Here is a 5,000-nt window from a genome sequence, read left to right as displayed (position 1 = left end):
TTTGGGGCAACGAAAGAAGTTGGCTAAAAAATTAAAAAGTAAAGACAAATAATGGCTGGAAATAACCCTGGTAAATCCGTTTGTTTTTCTTTTTTTTCCTTTTTGATAATGGCCTTAATTTTATTTTCTATCAACGCCAATGGACTACGAAGCAAGGAAAAGAGACAATCCATGCTTTCCTGGCAAAATGACCTCCTGTGTGTGCAGGAGACCAGGTGGGATGATTCCCTGGTAGAAGACATTAAAAAAGACTTTGTGGGCCAAATCTTTAGCTCCAATGGTACGCCAAGGGCGAGAGGAGTGGCGGTTCTAATCAAAACGGATCGGGTAACAGGGGTTAATTTGGTGTACGGGGATAAAGAGGGGAGAGTTATAGTTATAGACTGTATGTACGAAACAAAAAATTTAAGAATTATAAATATATATGCGCCGAACGGAGAAAAAGAAAGGAAAACGTTTTTTATAGAAATAAGCAAATGGTGGGAAGGAAACTGCGTGATAATCGGCGACTTCAATGTGGCAATGACGCCAACAGACGTATCAAAAAATAATGTGTTCAAGGGGGACGTAAGCAGAGGGGCACTGAAAGACCTAATAATAACCAAGCAGTGCTTAGACATATGGAGATTGCTGCACCCATGGGAAAGGGCTTACTCTAGAAGGCAAATCGTGCTAAACAGACTGAAACAATCAAGAATAGACCTCTCCCTGGTGACATGTGAGGTGGTGAAGTGGGTAAAAAGCGCTGAGTATAAAACCAATACGTGGAGCGATCACGCAGGAATGACAATCACATTTGGAAAAGAAACTGATTCACGTAAAGGAGGGATATGGTGCTTTAACGGAAGTCTGCTAGAAGATGATGCGTTTGTGAAAAGCATGAAAAAATTCTTGAATGATGTGGGATATGAGTGGGGGGAGAATGAAGATATGAATGTGTGGTGGGATGGGGTAAAAGTCAGAATCAAAAAAAAGTGCATTAACTATAGTAAGGAGAAAAAGTGGAGAGAAAATCAAATGGAAGAGAATCTAAGAAAACAACTAAGTGAGGAAATAACATTGCTCGACAGTGCAGATAATGCTTGCGCAGAAAAATACATACGCTTAAAAGAGCAGTTAAAAGCGTTCGAACTAAAAAAATGTAGGGGCGCAGCGATTAGGAGCAAAATACAATATTTGTATGAAGGGGAAAGGAGCACAGCCTTTTTCCTGGGTCTGGAGAAACAAAAGCAAATAAAAACAGAAATAAACGAATTAGTGAACGCAGCAGGGGAAAGGGTGACGGATAAAACTGAAATATTAAAAACGGTCAAAGGCTACTATGAAAGCCTGTTCACGAGACAGGAGTGTGATGGTGCGAGCGCGGACAGAGCTGTGGGTGCCTTAAAGAAGGAACTTAGCGACGAGGATAAAATATGGTGTGAAAGTGAGTTTACGGACGGAGAAATCAAAAGCGCTCTAGAGGGTTTAAACAGAAACAAAAGTCCTGGTAGCGATGGCCTAACTGCTGAATTTTATTTAGCTTTCAAAGAACAGCTAGTACCCATACTAGGCAAACTAAGTAAATATATTGAGAGAGTCAAATGCATACCGAAAAGCTTGGGGGAGGGGGTGGTTACTATTTTCTACAAAAACAAGGGGGACAATAAAAATCTGGACAACTACAGACCAATCAGTTTACTAAACACAGATTACAAAATCATAGCAAAAACAATAGCCAATAGAATCAGGGAAGTAATAGGAACTATCATAGAGCAAACACAATCATACAGCATACCAAACAGGGACATAGCAGACTCAATCATTTCAATAAAACAGACGGTCAGGGACATGGAAAGGGAGGGGGGGATATGGTTAGGGATTGATTTAAGTAAGGCATTTGACAGAGTGGATCATGGGTTCATGGGGAGGGTTTTGGAGAAGTTTGGGTTCGGGGAGAGAATGCGAGAGTGGATAAATGTGTTGTACAAAGGGGCGGAAAGTAAGATAAAATGTAACGGGGCTTTAACTGATGCATTTAAGATCACAAGATCAGTAAGACAGGGGTGTCCGATGTCAGCGCTGCTGTATAGCTTGGTGGCAGAGCCGCTGGCAGCGCTGATATCGGAAGACGGGAGCATTGAAGGAATAGGGGAGGAAAATGTTAAAATAATCCAATATGCGGATGACGTGAATATAATGGTGAAAAGAGAGGAGGATATAGAACTAATACTGAAACACGTGCAAACCTATGAAAGGGCATCGGGGGCAAAAGTAAACGAAAATAAGTCTGAAATTATGCTACTGGGAAGGGAATCAAATTACGCTAATAGGTGGGGATTTAAAACGGTGGGGGAGAGAAGAAAAGTGCTGGGAGTGAGTGTGGGGAAAAACGAGAATGAATGTGATGACGAAACATGGAAAGAGGTGGTGGGTAAAATTAAGAAAACTTTGAATTTGTGGAGGGCAAGGGGCCTATTGCTGAGAGGAAGGGTAGCCGTAACAAATGCTCTCGTGTTGTCCAAAGTGAATCATGCGCTGAGTACTTGCGCGCTCCCGGACTGGGCCTTCGCGGAGATCTCAAAGATCATTAGGGACTTTATTTGGAGAAACAAAGCAGCGAGTATAGCTCACAAAACAATAATAGGGGCTAAAGATCAGGGTGGGTTAGCTTTGATTGACTTACTGACAAAAAAAGTAGCACTAAGAGCCAAATTGATAGGCAAATTTAAGGACCAGAGCCGGAGCGTAGGTTGGAAAAATCATTTCAAACAACATCTGTGCAGTTTTGGACTCCACAACGAGGACAACCTGCACCAGATAAATAACCCGGACGCATTTAAACACTTGCCACGGTTTTTCCAGGAAGTACTCAATGCGTGGTATCAGGTTTCAGCCTGGACTGTACCGGAATGCGGAACGAGAGGGTCAGTGCTGCGGCTGCCCTTCCTCTCAAGCCCGTATTTTAAAAATGGGGAGAGGGCAATCAAGTGCGAGGCAATGGAGAAAGCGGGATACATTAGAATAGGGGATTTAGTGAACGATGAGGGGGAGTTTGATGTACAAATGGTGTTGGTGGGGTTAAAAAACAAGGGGTATGTGTGCAGAAAGGATGTGATTGAGAGAGTGTTTGAAAATGTAAAATTGTCTTTGTCGAGCGAATGGGAAAAACTAATCAAGGAGAAGGAGGGAGCGATGCGGGACGATGCGGTGGGGATCTCCCTGTGCCTAGGGGAGAAGAAGCACAACATTACTGATGTCACCACAAAAATTTGGTATAGATGCGCAATCACACATAGAATACAGAAACCCACATCTGAAGTTAAATGGACAGACACATACCCAGACATAACAAGCAACATGATATGGAAAAACATTAACATACCGCACACACCGCATGCAATATTTGACTTAGATTTCAAACTGAGGCACAGGAGGATCTTCACCTGCATCGTCCTGCATCAAATCCACAAGGAGAGGTATGAAAGAAAGTGTTGTGTATGTGAAAGTGTGGATGAGGATTTGGTGCATTTGTTTGTGACATGTGGGGAATTGGGCGTGTTTTGGGGAAAAATAAGGGAAATGTTGGGGAAATGTAGTGAGAATGAGTGTTGGAATGAAAGGGGGTGGGAATTGTCGGTGCTGATGGGGGTGGGAACGAAACAAAAAAACCACAACGTTATGAATATGATTTTAGCCTTTGCACGCAAAGCGGTTTTTAACAGAAGGAATTTTGCATTGTACGAAAACAAGAGAATGAATGTGTGGAGAATGCTTTCGAATGAATGGAGAGCACACCTAAAATTGTTGCACGTTGCGAATGAGAGTGAGTTTGTGAGAATGTTTGTGGAAGGGGCGAAAGTGTGTGGGGTAAATGAAGAGGGCATTGTGTGGGACGTATAATTTATTTTGTTTCTGTTACGGTTTTTCGTTGGTCATGGGGAAAAATGGGTGGTTTGATTTGAGGGCCTTTTGGTTTGCAGGGGAGGTTGAGAGCTCTCAAGGGGATTTTGTTTGCTTTGGGGTTTGTTTTCGGGGGTTGTTTACTTTGAGGGAAGAACTCAAGAGAGTTTTTAAGTGTTTTGGAATCAGGGGAGGTTTTGATTTTGTTTGCTTTATTTTGTTTTCTTTGGCAAGCGCTTGCCTCTGAGGGGAGGTTTGATTTATATGGTGTATGTTTTGGTATTGTATTTCTTGTAAATGATGTGTAAATAATATAAATGTTTTTGTACTTTTGATAATAAAAGATAAAAAAAAAAAAACACGCCCGATCTCGTCAGATCTCGGAAGCTAAGCAGGGTCGGGCCTGGTTAGTACTTGGATGGGAGACCGCCTGGGAATACCAGGTGCTGTAAGCTCTTTCATTTTTTTCATCATATGCTTTTCTTTCATCATATAGAGACATATTCACATGTCCAAAAATTCAGCCAGAATCAATAATGTGGGGGAGCATTTGCTCCCCCACATTATGGCCGAGGGCATGAGATCTTTAAAAGGCCCCTTTCTGCACACAATAATGGCTTACGGCCATACCACCCTGAACATGCCCGATCTCGTCAGATCTCGGAAGCTAAGCAGGGTCGGGCCTGGTTAGTACTTGGATGGGAGACCGCCTGGGAATACCAGGTGCTGTAAGCTTTTTCATTTTTTTCATCATATGCTTTTCTTTCATCATATAGAGACATATTCACATGTCCAAAAATTCAGCCAGAATCAATAATGTGGGGGAGCATTTGCTCCCCCACATTATGGCCGAGGGCATGAGATCTTTAAAAGGCCCCTTTCTGCACACAATAATGGCTTACGGCCATACCACCCTGAACACGCCCGATCTCGTCCGATCTCGGAAGCTAAGCAGGGTCGGGCCTGGTTAGTACTTGGATGGGAGACGGCCTGGGAATACCAGGTGCTGTAAGCTCTTTCATTTTTTTCATCATATGCTTTTCTTTCATCATATAGAGACATATTCACATGTCCAAAAATTCAGCCAGAATCAATAATGTGGGGGAGCAAATGCTCCC

At 42.6% G+C, this 5,000-nt stretch overlaps 2 non-coding genes across 2 annotated transcripts; both read left to right on the top strand.

Moving 5' to 3' along the window:
• The first annotated feature begins 4,498 nt into the window (after positions 1-4,498).
• Positions 4,499-4,617, top strand: LOC114920088 (5S ribosomal RNA). The gene has a single exon (XR_003808064.2). It is a non-coding gene; the product is annotated as a 5S ribosomal RNA (ribosomal RNA).
• A 161-nt stretch (positions 4,618-4,778) lies between these two features.
• Positions 4,779-4,897, top strand: LOC114918845 (5S ribosomal RNA). The gene has a single exon (XR_003807363.2). It is a non-coding gene; the product is annotated as a 5S ribosomal RNA (ribosomal RNA).
• Positions 4,898-5,000: the final 103 nt, after the last annotated feature.

Source organism: Labrus bergylta, chromosome 24 (assembly GCF_963930695.1).
Source record: "Labrus bergylta chromosome 24, fLabBer1.1, whole genome shotgun sequence".
NCBI classification, from domain to species: domain Eukaryota; kingdom Metazoa; phylum Chordata; class Actinopteri; order Labriformes; family Labridae; genus Labrus; species Labrus bergylta.
This window is presented reverse-complemented; position numbering and strand designations above follow the sequence as displayed.